General features: G+C 41.1%; 1 protein-coding gene across 1 annotated transcript in view; it reads left to right on the top strand.

Moving 5' to 3' along the window:
- TCF7L1 (transcription factor 7 like 1) overlaps nt 1-17,531 on the top strand; it is a 69,896-nt gene that overhangs the window by 34,830 nt on the left and 17,535 nt on the right. The gene's annotated exons all lie outside the window — the stretch shown is intronic.

The following is a 17,531-nucleotide window of genomic DNA, read 5'->3' on the forward strand; positions in this document are numbered from 1 at the left end:
GCTTATGGAGGCTCCGCAACTGGGCTCCAGCAGTGGGAGCACTCAGAGGCCTCCGCAAATGCCGGGAGCCAGGCCCCGACATCTGCAGGATGCCCAGCAGGTCACATCCCAGCCCCAAAGTTAGGTAAGGAACACTTACCTAACGAAGACCAAGAACAGTGAAGCTGTTAAGAAAACAAAGATGAGCCTGGGCCGAAAAGCCCTTTACTAACCCTGGCCCCACCCCCAGCTGTAGCAAGATGGGTGGCACCTAGCCAGGTGAGCCCACCTAATAATAATAATAATAATGATAATAAATTTTATTTATATCCCGCCCTCCCCAGCCGAAGCCGGGCTCAGGGTGGCTAACAACAATAAAATCAACATTTTGAAAATTTTGGGATTCTGCAGGGGATTTGGGGATTTGTTTATGTGAGTCTGCCCAGTGTCTTTGTCTTTGTCTCTGCTTTGCTCCTTCGTTTGGGGAACTTCTGGGGGACTCTGCCTTCTGCCATTGTTTTGGGGATCGTGTGGAGCTCAGTTCAGCTTCTGGTTGATTGTATGACTGCAGAAATGGATAAAAGCCCCCCATCCAAACAATGACTGTCATCTGTGCATGTAAGAAAAAAAATGTTAATTTTTTTCATCTACAATACTGTCTTATTTATTTTATAGTAAAGTACATTGATTATTGCCTTCATTTTATGGATCAGTGGTCTCGTTAGACAGTAAAATCCGTGTTAAATTGCTGTTTTAGGGGTATTTTTCATCGTCCGGAACGGATCAATCCAGTTTTCTATTACGTTCAATGGGAAAGTATGCTTCAGGTTAAGAACAGACTTCCGGAACCCATTAAGTACTTAACCTGAGGTACCACTGTACATTGTGTGGTGAAAGCAGATAGAAGCTTTCCCCCCCTCTCATTCATCCAGTGAAGCTGAATGTTAAAAGGTTCAGAACAGACAAAAGTACTTTTTCACAGTGCGTGGCTAAATCATAGAATTCCCTATCACAAGATGTAGCATTGGCTACCAATGTGGATAGTTTTAGATGGGACTTATGAGGCTATCAGTGACTTCTAGTTACTATGGCTGTGAACTACCTGCAGTAGGATGCCTCAGTATACCAGTTGTTGATGTACATCAGTAGGGACAGTGCTGTTGTGCTGAAGACCTGTGTGCTGCCTCCCCATTGGTATTTGGTTGACTGCTATGAGAACAGGATGCTGAAGTAGAGGGCCTTTTGTCTGATCAAGCAGGGCTTATGTTCTTAGAACAGACTGCGAGGGAGTCTATTTTGTTAGCATCTTTACAATGATAACAACACGTTGATAATTGGATGCCACCCATAGATCTGTCAATAGTAAATTTCTGCTAGAATAATAGCCCTTTTAAATTCAGTTATTAGTGCAATAGGTTGTGGGTCTACTATGGAGTATCTTGCTTTTAGAAAAACATTTTACAGGGTTATATGTTTTATACTTTCAGATGGATTCACATATGGCTGGAAAACCATGTTCAAATAGTGCTCATCACTGGTTTCTCGTTAAACAGGAGAGGTGTTTTTTTTTTAATCGGGGTGATTCAGGACTCTCTATTAGCAGTTTAGATCAAGAGTGGGAAAACTTTTTTCAGCCCAGGAGGCCACATTCCTTCATAGGGACCCTTCCAGGAACTATATACCTATGGAGAGTGGGTCCAGAGGTAAAAGTGGGTGGAGAAATGGAAGATATGCTTATCTTTGTAGAGTAGGCCACATTCCAGCTACACAAAAGTCAGATTTCTCCATTCTCCACCCAGGCAAGCAAGAGGCATTATAATTCACCCATTTAAGCTACTGAAGGAGGTTGTGGAACAGAGCTGGTGGGGGGTGTGGCCTAGGGAGAGTCCCAAGGGTCAGTTAGATTTTTTCCCTGGGCCTGTGGTTCCCCACCACAGGTTAGATCAGAGGACAAAGGGAATCCTTAGCACATTTTCAAATAACACAAAACTAGGAGGGATAGCTAGAAGTAAGCAGAAGTAAGGAATATTAGAAGTAAGTAATAACATTTAAAATGAACTTGATAGAATGGAAAACTTCGAGGAAACTAATAAAACAGAATTCAGCTGAGATAAGTGTGAAGTTCTGCCTTTTAGTGCAGGTGGCAGGGGGAAGCACTGCTATAAGATTGAGAATACCTGGGTTATTATATTTTTTGCTATGCCTAATAAAGGATAGCTATTTTTATATTTAGACACTGCCATTTCCTCTGACCAGACTAAATGCAGCTTACAGATAAAAACAAGAATCTCTAAAAACATAGAAAAAACTATAACTAAAAACAATTAAACATTAATAGAATAAAAACTATATACATATGTAATGTCTGTTTAATCTGTTTAGGTGTAAAGGTTTTTTGGGATTCTAGTTGATCATAAGCTGAGTATGATTCAGTAGTGCGATGTGGCTGAAAAAAAGGCTAATGCAACAACAGCAGCAACAATTTATTAATACCCCGCCCATCTGGCTGGGTTTCCCCAGCCACTCTGGGCGGCTTATAGCATATATAAAAACATAATTTTAGGCTAAAGGCTGCCTTCATTGAACCACATTTTCCATGTCATGAGACGCAACCTTTCTATTTCATTCTGCACTACTTAAAGCTAATGTGGAATACTGTCGAAACAAAATAAAAAAATTCCTTCCAGTAGCACCTTGGAGACCAACTAAGTTTGTTATTGGTATGAGCTTTTGTGTGCATGCACACTTCTTCAGATACACTGAAACAGAAGTCACCAGACCCTTATACTGTGTTTTGTTTTGGGTGCTATGCTTTAAGAATGAAAATTTGGAAAGGGTTTAGGTGGGGAAGGCAACGGTGGTCAGCAATATTGAAAACAAATCTTACTAAAAATGATTAAAGGAGCTAGATATGTATGATTAGTCTGAATAAGAAAATACAGAGGTGAGATGTGGTGCCATTCTTCAGCTACACAAAGGGCTGTCACATAAAGAAGGCAAAGACTTGTTCTCTGCTGTTCCAGGGGACAGGGCTTGATCTAATGGGCTTTAGGGAGAAATGTCTTCATGGTAAAAGCAGCGCAGCAATGAAATCAATTAGCTGGAGGCAGACAGACCCTTTTGGGAGGTCCTGAAGTAGAGGACAACTCTCGGAGATATTCTAGCTCTGGATTTTAAGGGGTTAGGGCTCAATGGCCTACAAGACCCCTTCCAACTCTGTGGTTGATTCTGTGATCTGGCTGCAAAAATATTTTATGTAAAACTGAAATAACTTTACTTGGATTAAATAATGTTACCCTTCAAGATGGTGAACCATCAATAGCTAAAGAAACTTAGAACATGATTTTGTGGCATTAGTGTTCACATAAACATTGATTTGTGTTCTTATCTTCCTATATACATAAAAATGTAAAATGTTGTCATGCTCTGCAGCTCATGTGGCCACCAATAGGTGGCCATGCCAACTGCAGCTTGAGGAACAGCAGGACAGCCCATCCAAGTTGTTTAATGGAGGGGTTTTAAAGCACCCCCTCTTCTTTTAAAAGTGTCTGCAGCAAGGTTCAAGGAAGGGTGAAGAGCCCAGCAATTTAGAAAGTTGTTGTATGAAACACCTCCCCTCCTGTTAAACGCTGCCGCAGGAAGGTTTAACTGGGCAGGGGAAACAGCTTAGCAAGCTCTTCTGTGAAGCTTACCCCCCAAAACATTGCTGCAGCCAAGTTTAATGGAAGAAGGAGAGGTGAGGTGTTAATGGAGTGGGGGTTGGTCATATTTTTGGGGAGTAATATACTCACCCACTCCCCACACCCCTACAGCTCTCTGGATCTGAGAAAAATCAGCTTTTCAAGAAAGTGGCAAGCTGTCAAGAGCTGCCTGTACTTGAATATGGAACTTATAGATCTGTATTCTAATGCCCTGTGTAGTCAGCCACTACATAGGTTGAATAGTTCTTGTGGGGTGAAGTGGTTTTATAGCAGAGGTGGCTAGCCTATGGCTTTCCAGATGTTGCTGAACTACAACTCCCACAGGGCCCAGCCAGCATGGCCTGTGGTCAGATCATAGGTTTTGTAGTTCAGAAACAATCAACCCTGTTTTATAAGGTCTGCAGTGCGTCTCCCCTGACCTGGAAGAAATGCAAAGGCTTCCAAGGAGCCTGGGTCTTCACATGTGCAAAATAATACCTACGGTGCCTGGTTCCTGGCTCTTACCTAGCTGCTGCCTAAGGTCCAGCAGTGGTATGTATTTATTTCTGCTTGTGTACCGTGATGCCTTTTCTTCATAAAACAAAAGAGAATCATGCAAAACGCAGTCATTTTCCCTCTTTATGTGAATGACATTTCCCCAGGCTTTGAATGAGGAGGTGGGGCAATCTATATCTTGGATGGGAGGGGTGTACTCTCATTGTCCCCTTATCTCAGGAGGATCTTGTGACTGGAATGGCAAGAATCCTACTGCCTAAAACAGACTACAGGATTGGAAATGGTGGTTTATTGAAGCTGCCCACAGTTCTGCACATTCTCTCAGCTGGGGTGAGGTGGAGGGAGGCTCTTTCTGTTGCTCCTGTTTCACTGGTAGTAAATGTCATTTGCTTTTCAAGGAAGAGAGGTTGCAGAGAGCTTAACAGTGTCATGGGATCATGAAGTCTTACTGGGTCTATGATACTGGCATGAATGTTTCTCTGCAAAATCCTCTGAAAGGAAATAATAGAGTTTCCCTACTGCCGGTGCTGTCTGTGAAATTGTGAATTTCACAGACAACTACAAGCTCTCCTCTTTTGAGGAGAGAGGATAAGGATTATTAAAGGCTTTGGAAGGGGGGCAATGTAGACATATGTATGGTCTAAAATAGGGAAGAGGGGGAGATAGGTAAAGGACATGAAGGGGGGTAAATTTTAATTGCTGCTTACGATTTGTTTCCTGATCAATCAAGAAAAGTGACAGCTTTGCTAATGTCTAGCAAATATTTTAGGACTTGGCACTTCTAAAGAGCTTTGTATTTTGCAGGCTGCAAAGGCATACTAGGTAAACATGCACCAGTAGCTTGTTAAAGTATATGTTATGTATTTTTCAGAAGCCTTAAACCCTTTCATTGGGTTTTACAGTATATGTGTGTGTGTTTAATTTTAATTGTTTTAATGTCTTAAATACAAACATATGATTAAAAACGTGATCCGTGGTCCCTGGGAGAAAGCTTTGTGTAGGATTAAAAAATGCTGACATTTGAAGCTTCGGACCTAATCTCTGGAGTACTGTAGTCTCTTGAATATCTGCATGAAACCTGAACTGAAATTGCTGCTTTTTGGAAGTCTCATCCAAAAATCCAGAGTGCTATCTTTAATGGCTCAAATCAAGGGTAGGAAACATGTGGCCTTCTAAATGTTGCTGGGCTACAACTCCCAACATCCCTGGTTGTTGGGCAAGCAGTCTGAGGGTGATGGCCATCCGTGGGCCACTGCTTCCCCATCCCTAGGTGATATGGGCCCAGGTTATTAAAAGGAATATATGATTTCATATATGTTCTTCCCCTACCCCTATGCAGGAGACATGTTTTGCGTGCAATCACTGTTTGGAGTTGAAGAACTCGGTATGGCATCAGTGGACACCACAGAATTCTCAGACATTCTTCATGGCATGTGCCAAAGCACCCTCCCCTTCCCAATTATTTTTTTAAAAATTGAGGCTTTTGCTTTGACATTGAATGTGGGCTTCCTGGTTTTCTTTTGGTTTGGGGGTTTGCCTGCTCTCTCTTTTTGTCTGTTTTACTTCCTTTGGTGTGTATGTGTAGATATTCTGCCTGTTGTGTGTGTGTGTTGGGGCTGTTCTTAGTATCACCAGTTTTTCTTCTGTGAAATAGGTATTTTGAGCCACAAGGCCTAAGAGGGTTCTAGAACCCTGGTCTGGAAGATAAGTTTAACATCTAATAGAAAAATAGCTTCCCCCAGCTACTGCACCTTCATTGTGTAATTCCCTCCCCATGGAAATTTCCTGAGTTTGCTATAAACACATTTTTATTCTCCCAAGATTTCTTAGAACTAAGATTCCTTTTGTTTCAATATGAACTAAAATGTTGGAAATGTTTTGGTATTGTATATTAGAATCAATATTTTATCACTCTTCATACTTCCTTTGTGAGATGCTTTAGATGTTTGTAAAACAGCCTGAAAATTTAAATAATTTTCCCCCCTCGTTTTTAAAAAAGCTTTTCTTAAGGTGCGAAAAATGCTTTCTACCAGGGTCCCACAAGCACTTATTGCTATTGATGATACCCGGTTTGGTTTTAACACATAACATGGATGACATGCAGGTAATATCATACCAGAGTAAAATCTTCAGATTATTCCGTCCACGCTACACTGGCATTCTCCTGTGATGAGACAATTCTGACAGTGTCTCTGTAGTTCTCTAGGACTAGTTCAGTGCTAATTCTCTGCTTTAATTGACTCCATTAAACTTTACCATCTAATGTGCTGTGCTACCAAGACGAGGCCTGCAGAGCTTGGAGTAGTAGCTCAATTGTGTGTAAGTGGCTGTGAAGAGCCCTCTGTGCACTGTATGAATAGGCCACATATCCATGGAAACCAGAGCAGGCTGGCTGGTTGACCTTTGACCCACTTGTTGCCACCATCCTGTTCAACCTTGGTATGCCTGGATTTGAAGCTCCAGTGTTCTGCCTCTTCCCTTTTCCCATGGGTTGAGAGGCCCCGTTGCCTTTCAGAGGCTTCCTGCAGCTCTGCCTATGGCCACAACATCAGTTTTTTCAGTCCTTCCCCCAGTGAGTGTATCTTCTCCACATAGGTCATACAGCCCTTTCATTGCACATAAGAGACAAGCTTTTCACTTCACCCAGCAGATTTGATATTAAATTTAATAGCTGACCTAATTTTGACATGCAGCAGGGATAGTTGCTGTGAAACCTTGGGAGGGTTTTTGTTTTGACTTAGAAGTTAACAGTAATTTGCAGGGAGGGCAAACATTTTCTCCCATTTGAGGCAAGTGCAATTATGCATGCTATACTGTCTTGTGAGGTGGGGAGGAAAATCTAAAAACAAGGGCCTATGCTGTCCAGAATGGAAAACTGAGGGAGAAGTGCACACACTTCTTTTCTTCAGGGTCTAAATATGAACAACCACAGAGGCCCAAAGATTCTGTCTACTTGCTGTTGTTAAGGAATGTAAGCGACTCTGCGGGTTTATAACCTGGAATTTTGCATTTCCTCACACATAACCCAATTTGGAAAAGTTTTTCTTTTGTTGTTATGCTTTTGGAATTCACAGCTCTAAAACATTTTCGTTCCTAGGGTTAATAGTCCCGAGGCAGAGTGTCCTGCTAGAACTCTTGCAGCTGTTAGGATGCAGACCTGTGATCTGTCACGTTACATCAACAAACAAACTGCAGTTTAAACTTTAGCTTGTATCCCTCAAGGAGCAAATATGCTCTGCTGAATTACGCCACCCTCTCCAAATGCTTTATTTAATTGTTAAGGGTGGGGGTGAAAACCTGGTGACCCAGCAGCTAATACTGTAGCTATGTAAACAGGCAAAGAAAGTGCCTCTTGTGGGTGTGGGGGGGTTGGGTAGTGTAAAGGCACTGAGGACACGTTTTAGGCTAGCTGCTTAAAAACATAATAGCTTAATTTGCAAAGCTATTGAATTCCTAATCGCTTCTTTGTCCCTACTAGTGCACTGGAAATTTATAGGAATTTGGTTGCAAAATTATGGCATTCATTTTAGAAAATAGTGTACCACCTTGGCTTTTTCTGAAACTGTTTGTGTACTATTGCTTGTATCCAGCTAACTTACATTTGTGATAGACCCATTGAAATTAATAGACCCAAGTTAGACACATCTATTAATGTCAGCAGATCTATTGACCGTTGTGTGACCATTGTTGAATACAACCCAGTATCTTTTGCCATGTCTTGATAGTACTGTTGATTTGCATTTGTCCTTTGTTTTTGGTGTTAGGAAGGAGAATGATTTTAACTTGAAACCATACTGTTTTATTGCAACGTGCTCTATGTAGACCATTTAAAAACTTCTATCAGAGCAGAAGGATGCTGTGAAAATATAGACTGGTGCCAAGCATTGTGATCATGTGACCCATTTATTATTATATCAGCCGTACTGGCTGCCTGTTCATTTTCAAGTGCAATTCAAAGTTCTACTTAACAACCTTTTAAAGTACTTAACAACCTAGAACCAGGCTACTTGAAGGACCACTTCCTTCTATGTGAATATGCCCACCTTAGTAAGATTGATGATGATGACATCATGTGCTTGCCACTGCCCTCCAAGGCATAGTTGGTGGCATTGCAAAAAAGGGCTTTCACTGTGGTAGCACCTCATATGTAAAACACCTTGACTTTTCTCTTTGTGTTCTGCTGGCATTTGAAGACATTTCTTTTCCAGTTCAGTTCAAGTTTATTGTTGTTTAATTGTGATTTATTTATTTACTTAGCTCTGGTTTTCTGGGTTTATATTAAAAATCATTTTTTGGTGCGAGTGCATGCATTTGTATTTTAATTGACTGGATTTACTTTTTATATGTTGTGTTTTTAGCTGTTTTGAATGCTCCATTTGGAGAAGAAAATGCTGGTTATAAATTTTATTATAAAGAGTGTTAATCCCCACTATTTCTGCTGTTGACTTGTTAAAGACACGGGTGCTTCTACAGTACACAATACTTTTGGCATGGAATTGCCAAGGTTTGTTCACTCATTTTTAATGGGTCATCCACATAACACCACCATCCAGTCATTGTCCTTCTGTGTTTCCTGTGGTTTTCCAATCTTTTTTTGGACTGCATAAAGTCTGGGTTTTTGTTTAGAAGACTGGAAGCTAGCGTGATTTCTCTTGGTGTCTATAGCCTTAGTGTGATTTTGTTTAATTGTTACAAAGGGATGGGATTTCAACATATGTATTTGACATTATCAAGAAATGAACCTATTGCCACTCAGCACATCTTCACACTTACTGGTTCTTAGTTTGAAAGAGTTAGCTTTCCTGTTGGTGCCATGTCATCAGCAAGTAATTTTTACCAATTTTTTTAAATTACATGCTTCCCTGGCAATATTTAAAATATATTGAAACATTTATGTAACACTCCTTGAAAGAGTGTGTTAGTGCTAATTTGAAAGATGATTTTAAAAAACCATTTGCAGTGGTGAATCTCTTTCCTCTGCCCGGTCAAATAAATAGAAACCATGATGTATAGAAAGGATGTATCCGTAAATGAATGGTGAGGCTAAAACGCCAAGGACATTTGGACAAGTGGTAGGCCTTTCTCCCCCGACAGCCATTTTTGGAGATGTAACCTCCCCCCACCCCACCCCAATTCATCCCCCCAAGAACCAATTGAGATATTTTAGCAACCAGTGATGTTGTTTTCTCTAGTGAATTAAACCAGTCCTATCTACACTTCTGATTTGAGGGCAGTTCTCACAGAATACCTTGCTTGGTGAAACTTGTTATATTAACTTCCACTGAATTGGTTTTCAGCCCTTTCCTCTAAACAATTACATCTGGAAAAGTGATTCCACATTTCACTCATGTACAGGGATGTTGGGCAACTAAATCAAACAAATCTGGCAAGAATTTGGGCAGATTAATTTAGTATTCCTGGAAAAAAAAGCTCAGCTTCTTCCAAAGTCTTCAAGCATTATTGTTGCTGTTTGTTTTTTCATACAGCGCTTCATAGATGTGCATCTAAGTTAGGACTTGCAATCTAGATTTGATTTGGACAAGGGGGACAGTGGGGGGAGGGGGTAAACAGAGAAACCTAATGTAATTATTTCTATTATACATACATATTTCTTAGATTATATCAGCCAGGTTACATCACTTGATCTTACTCTGCAGCAAAAATGGCTATTATAATTTAGAATAGCACTAAAAATAGATGAGGCGTGGAAACTGGGAAGACCCAGCAAGACCCCATAGGAACTGCCACCATCTTCACTCACTAAGGGGAGTCAGTAGCAATTTAGTAATCCAGTTATCCTCATCAGCCAACATTCAGAATACTGTAAGCCCCAGGCACATTTTATCCTGGAAACAGTGTAATTGAGTACATGTTTCTTTCAGGAGACTGGCAGTGCAGGTTTTTGCCCTGCTTTCTAAATATTTCATTGTTCCCTCTCCTTCCAAACAGAACACTGTCTTTAGGCCCTGGAGAGCCTGTAAGTATCACTCGTGATATACAGGAAACTGTATTTGGGATGGGAATGGGGGAAAACAATGATAAACTATCTGAAATAGTTTGCCCCCCTATGCAACTCCCTGCAGTTTCCCTGAAGGATGGACAATCCTCTTGCCCAGTGATTTTTGTTGAAGCTGCCAGTCGGAGGAGGTTTTTCTCTGCCCCCACTACTCAAGTGAAGTACATTTATTTTCACAGAGAACTGGCTTTTATAGAGAGGTTTTTTTTTCAACAATTCCAAAATCTATAGTATTGCCCAACTGTGAAGACAGATATGAGAGAAATATTAAAATTGTTTGCAAAAAAATAATAATACTAAATGTCATACAATATGAGATGTGTGAATGATGCTTGTGAGTGCCTGGTCTACACAGAGAGGAACATATACAATCAGATCCGAATACCCTAAATTAGGGTGTTTAAAACTAGAGTAAAATTTGCTCATGTCCAGATAACATCTACGCCATGTGTGTAGCAAGGGCAGGAAATCTGGTCATTAACGTTTGTAATTGGTTGTAGCAACTCTTCTTTTGTTTTTCCTTTCCTCCGCCTCCTGGTTTGCTGCAGGCTTCTTCGCCAAGAGAGGAGACTGCTGACATGCAGTGACTACAGCAGTCCTGGGCAAGCCAAGGCCTGTTGTCTGCACCCCATTGTTCCTTCCCAGGATTGCAGGACCACTGGATTGTTGTTTGAATTGATGAATGTTAATCCCCAGCTGAGGGGAAGCTATTTGGCAAATGGCAGGTTAATGTGCAGACAGCAGGGTGCATTGTACTGTGTGTGTGGCACAACAGCATGTGGGAGAGAAATGGTTAAAATCCTTTTCATTCCCCCACTTGCAGAGGAGGAGGGAAGGTAACAAGCAACCAGGGCTTGTTCTAATCTCTCTGGAATGTAACCATTTTGAAACTTTTATAGCTTCAATATGCCATTAACTCTTCTCTTTTTTTTAATACACACATGGCTGTACAGTGAACGTCTGTTTGAGGCACAGTCTTGCACTTAGAGGGGTGCTCAGTTTTCCACACTGCCCCTGTACTATTAGCTTAGTCTCTTTCCTTGTATATTTTTCGGAGTGTTTCCCCACCCCCACATGCTGCCCTCTTAAATTGTTTAAAATGAGAAGGAGCCTTTATACAACCTTCATAGAGGCACCCCCACCTCATTCGCCAGCAGCTTCTCTGCTTACCAAATGGATTAGAAAGCCCCCTTTGTGAGCAAGAGTGTTGAAGGGTGGAGCATAAAATAAACCAGCTGGAAAACGACAACACAGAGAACTTTTAATTGGGTAGAACTTTCTGCACGTCTTCTGTGGGTATTTTGGGTTTCATGGCTTCTCAGCTCTTGCCAGTGCTTCCTAGAAAGCTGACTCACCAAATGGGGTGGTGCACACTGTGTCCTAGCAGTTATGGGTGGTGTGAGTGTCTTTGAAAATGACTCTGCAGTAAACGGCAAGTGAGCTCACATCACCACTCAATGTTTGGAAACAGATTGGAGCTGTACAGCAGCCAGATCCAGGGACTTCCCCAATCTAACCAGATGCTTTGATCTTCGGGTTTGGAGAGCAGATCAAAGGCAGTCATTTAGGAAACTACTTCTACTGTACTCAGAGCCCAGAGTGTACTGTAGGTCATTGCGCTAGCTAGTTGGGGGTCATGGGGCCAGCTGCATACCAAACATACTCCTTGTACAGATGACAGCCCTGGCTCCCTGCCTTTTCCACAATTGGCTGTTATAGGAGCCTTGAAGAATAAGATCTGATTACAGATCCTCAGCCCAGTTTTATGTAAAGGGCAAGAATTCAGCACTAGCTATATGAATCGCAGTAACATTTTATCACAGTATTCCAGTGAGCAAATGCATCGTTCTCTCACTTCATTGTCCTCCTAATGCAGGAGTGGGGAACTTGACCCTCCAGATGTAGCTGGACTTCAGCTCACATCAGCCCCAGCTGGAACGGCCGTGGCCAGGGATGATGGGAATTTTAGTCCAGCAAACATATGTAGGGCTACGGATTCTCCACTCTGTCATAAAGTAATGGCCTAAAGTATTTGCTCCTTTCATTCTGCCTGTTATGGACTGTACTCTCTTTTTAAAAAGAGCATTAAGATGATTTAACAATAGACAAAAATACAATAAAAGCAAATAAATCAAACTTAAACAATTGAAAAACCATTTCCAGAAATACCAAATTAGTAGTAGGAGAACGGCAACTTGGAAAATATACTCTGTAATACTAACAAGAATAGTATGTGATTTGAGCCACCGTGTGTTGAAAACTTTTTTTAACCACACAAATCTTGAGGTAGGGATTCGGTTACATGGATACATTCCACAGTTTGTGCTTTTGTGTGCAGAGAATTATATATATATACAAAAACTGCTGGAACAACTGGGTTAAAGCATAAGATGTACAAGTAGTGTCTGTGCCCATGTTGAATTTCCATACTCTACATGGGAATGTATGTAGGATTAAAATTGAGTTATGGTTTAACATTCACAATATATACCTTCTTAAGGCGAGTGAGTGAGTAAACAGCACATAGCAAGTAAGCTTTTGAAGGACTATGGGATAATATTTGGAGGCTGCCAGATTATATGTATTTACTTTTTATGATTGTACAGCCAGACATCTAGCTTCTGTAAATCACCGCAGTGAGTGAATTAGGAGAACACACATACAGTTGTGGAGACTATCTCCTTAAACCAGAGCTTTCCAAATTTTCACGTTGGTGACACACTTTTTAGACATGCATCATTTCGCGACACAGTAATTCAGTTTTACCAGCAAACTGGAGATTAAACTAACCCCTTTTCAGCCCCAAGAGGAGTGAGGGGAGCGTTGGAGCGTTCACGCAACACTCCTACACACTGCAGCCGACACACTAATGTGTCGCGACACACAATTTGGAAAGCTCTGCCTTAAACTTTTGCAAACCAGTGCTTACAAGTGTCAATGGTGCCAATTTTATATGAATAAGGTATAATTAATGCAGTAGCCTGCATTGTCTTTTTCCTAAGGGAAGACAGGTTTTGTAAAATGTGAACAGTACTCTTTAAATATTTTCCAGAGTTTTCTGTCTCTGGAAACGTTCCTCTTGGCTCACAGGTGGCAGCGGCTGCTGTTACAGTTGTCTTTTCCTTCTCTCAGGGCAAGGGCCCTCACTTGTATGTTTCATTCACTTGTGCTATGGAGTTGTTAGTTTTGGCTATATTCTGCTTTGAGTTTGGAGGCTCAGTTTTACAGTTAAAATGTAAAAGGTTGAAGGGAAACAGTTCTGCATTGTGGGCAAGACTGGTCTGTCACAGTGGACTGTTTGTATGTTTTATAGGAATGAGATAAGCTCTCTTCCTGTTCCATGTCAAACGTACACAAATCCTGCTTCCTTTGTCCAAAGGTGCTTGGTATATTGGTTGCCTTCCAATTTTTTGTTCTCAATCTCCAAAGCAAGGGGGGGGGGGGAATCCAGAATCTTCTGTGTTCGGAAACCTTTGGCAATTGCTCTTTATTTTAAAATGTTTGCTCTGTTCCTGCAGAGGAATGTGAATCTGGCCTGGATATGGTGCAAATGTTAGCAAATAAAGCAGCCTTCCATAGGAGCTCAACGCTGCTGTGGAGGTGTTAACTATATCTTTACTACATCTCAGAAGTACAGAGAGGTCTTTGTCCACTACAAACCTTAGAAAAGCCCAATATTCACCTTTCTGGTAGGCTGCGTTAAATCAGAAAAACAGGAAGTTCCAACACATCATGCCTCCTATTAATCAGTCAGCGTAGCTGTACCATTCTTTTCACGCTCAAGCACCATAACAGTCATCAAGCTTCTCAGTGCACACAATAGCATTTATGGAGTAATATTGGTTGTATAATTTTGCTTGGGCTGGAGTTGAACATTGTGCATGTTCTCTCTTGATGTTATGTCATAGCCAGATCATTGCCTGAAGATGGCAGGGATGCATACATCGTAAGGACAATGTCAGGAGCATTCATATGTCTCATGCGCTATAACTCAACCCAAACCAGATGTTTTTGTCAAACTCCATGACATGTGTAATGTTGTTTGGGTCTTGGGAACGTTTCACAGCCATGCATATTTGGCCTTGGACTCGCTTCCTTTTTGCAGAGGAAAATGCATATTTCTGCATCTTCTTCCAAATTTCAGATTACAGGAACAGGGTGTATGGATAAATATTTCACCCTGCAATGTTTTTCAGCGTTTCCCCTTCTTCTAAGTAATAGACATCACAGAATACAGTAGAAGAAAAGAAGAGTTTGGATTTGATATCCCGCTTTATAACTACCCGAAGGAGTCTCAAAGCAGCTAACATTCTCCTTTCCCTTCCTCCCCCACAACAAACACTCTGTGAGGTGAGTGGGGCTGAGAGACTTCAAAGAAGTATGACTAGCCCAAGGTCACCCAGCAGCTGCATGTGGAGGAGCGGAGACTCGAACCCGGTTCACCAGATTACGAGTCTACCACTCTGAACCACTACACCACACTGGCTGAGTGATGTAAAGAACAAATGGAGAGTGTATCACCTTCTCTCTGGTGACCCTAATCAGAGTGTAAAGGAATGGGTTCCCTTTGTCTGTAGCAGTTGCAAAATAATCATCCTCCCATTGCTTTCAGTAGACGGCCGTTTAATACAGGAGATCCACTTTGACATAACTGAACTTCCACTTGCCCTCCTTAATATTAGATCACTTGGGGTCTGAAGTTTGAAGCTCCACTCAAGCCTTTACCTAGCTGACCTTTGCTCCCAGGGAAGCCACATTTGTCCCTCTCCCAGTCTAGGCCACTTCATTCATGGTACATTTTGGAGTTTTATTTTAGGTTAAGGTAAGTGGAATAAGAATATATGGGGGAAATACTGAGAAATAACTAGAAACACACCTAGGCTACAATTAAAACTTCCCCCATCTGATTGTGGAGAGATGGAACGTCTGTTACAGCCTCTTCCACCTATGCCCTGTGCTGATTCAAGATGGGAAGCCCTTGCTTCAACTCCCAGATAATCTCCTGTCCAGCCACCTGATTTTCTGGACTTTTTTCATGGGTCAGCCCAAAGGTTATTTGTTCACCCTTTCAGTAAGTTTCTGCTTCTAGGCTTGTTGCATCATTACAACTCTTGTCTTTTTCCTGCTTTTGTCCCAATACACAGAGTGAAACCAGATGGATCATTAGCTTGGCCTCTGGACTTTTTATGCCTTTCCTGGCACAGTGCAGTGCGTGGAGTGTTCTTGCAAGAGGGTGAAACTATTTTTTTGTTTTTTGAGTGCTAGCTATCCTTTGTATAACCCTAGATGTCTCCTAAAGCATTGTGCATATACAAGGATGTGCTGATATGTTTGTCTTTTGCAGCCCTCTCTCATTTTCCACATAGTTTCTTGCATGAAGGTGGGTACTGTTAGGAAAGAGGGGTTCAAAAGGGGTCAGAGCCACATCAGAAATTTGCTCTACCTCATTTTTCTTCTGCTAGAAAGGCCTGTGTATTTTTAATTAATTAAAAGCATTGATAAAAGGCTTAATATTTCAAAAATCTCTAAGCAGTGTATAGCCTAAAACTCAATAAAGCAGCAGTATAAAACACATAAAAGCAAATTAAGAGGAATAGTCTAGGGTGAGCTGCAGTGGTGGTGGGTGGCAGCATTGGCACAACAGCAGTCATCCCTTTACTGCATTTCAAGCAAAAAGTGTCTCCGCAACCAAAAAAGGATAACTTGTACGGATTGTAAAATATTGCTGTTATTGATTCAACTTCTTGTTACTTGTTTCATTTCCTTTTTTATCTCATGAGCCAAGCATCTCAATGGAAGAAATTATTTTATTGGAGGAAACTAGTTCTAGTTCCCCATACCTGGCCTATTTAGTCCATCCTCCTGCTCTCATTGTGGCCAGATTCCTATGGGAAACCTGCAAGCAGGACACAAACACATCAGCATTCTCTCCACTTGTGATTCCCAGCAACTGATACTGAAAGGCATACGGTCTCTGGCACTACAAAAGTCAGCATATATTACAAGCACAATTTGTTGTACAGGAGCACTATAAGGTATGATGATGAAGAAGATGATGAAGATGAAGTTCTCAGGGCAGTTCACATCATAAAACCCCTATTCCCCATAGAGCTAGAATTTCAGAGTGGTTTAACAGTCCTTTCACAGGATACTCTGGGAATTGTATCCCTGTGAGGGGAATATTGGTCTACGCACAACTCTCAGTGCCCTTAACAATCTACAGCTTCTTTTGTATTTGGGGAAAGCCCTGACTGCTTAAAATGATATAGCGATTTAAATGTATAGTGCAAGTGGTCTTTTGGATGAGCTATGCAGGAGAAATGCAGCCCATCTGATGAAGCAAAACAGCTTTTGCTTCTCTTGTATTGTTCTGTGGTTGCCAAACTTAAGCTTTTCAGAAGATAGTGGCCTTCTTAGGATTGAATCTGTTCCGATGGCCTGTTGTAACAGATCAGCACTTATTCATCACGTTCTACTTGCAACAGATAGTAGAAATATATGTTGGAGGAAATGTGAAGGTTTGTTTTAAGTTGAAGGGTTAATCTTCCATTTAAATTATTGGTTGTTCTGCCTCTAAATAGAGCATGCTGGGATTTCCTTCCAGCTGTTTTACATCATGAAGATTTGTGTGCTAGGGAAATTCCAGAGCACAGCTGCAACTCATCCAGTCCACATTCCCAAATCTCCACATTTCACAGGACATACTGCGTTCAGCTATAGGGCATGGAATAATTTTCTTCCTCTGCTAAAAACACGAAATACCTAGTAATTCTAAGATGCATTATGTCTTACAGTTAGAGGAACTGATTGTGTGAGAGATCCAACAGTGCAAGTTAATTTAAATTGCTTTAGTATTCTTGCTAGCAAAGTGTCAGGAAAATAAAATAAAAATTCCATGTTAGCACTACATTGAAACTGGTCTAAATTAAATTTAGTGCCATGCTGTATTAAATGTCAGTGTTTTAAATAACAAAACTGGCAGATTGTTTTATATAGTTGGTGTTAAAAAATAATCAACTAAATACTTTCTGGAAAATTACGTTTATTGTCTTTGAGATACGGAGTTCCCTAATCTTAAATTCTGTGGAAGCTCCAACATACACAAGAATTTGCTGGATCGTTGTGTTACACTCTCAATACTTGTGCACATTCACAAGACACTATGCCTGTACTCAGAAGCCCCATTGAGTTAAATGGAACGGTATTATTCTCAAGTTAGTGTCAGTAGCTCATCTACACCAGTATTGCTAGGAATAAGTTTGGTTATATGCTCCCCCCCTCTTTCTTCCTTTACATTTCCATCCTTATCTTGCAAATCTCTTCTGTGTGTATTTGTATGT

Source organism: Podarcis muralis, chromosome 15 (assembly GCF_964188315.1).
Source record: "Podarcis muralis chromosome 15, rPodMur119.hap1.1, whole genome shotgun sequence".
Taxonomy (NCBI): domain Eukaryota; kingdom Metazoa; phylum Chordata; class Lepidosauria; order Squamata; family Lacertidae; genus Podarcis; species Podarcis muralis.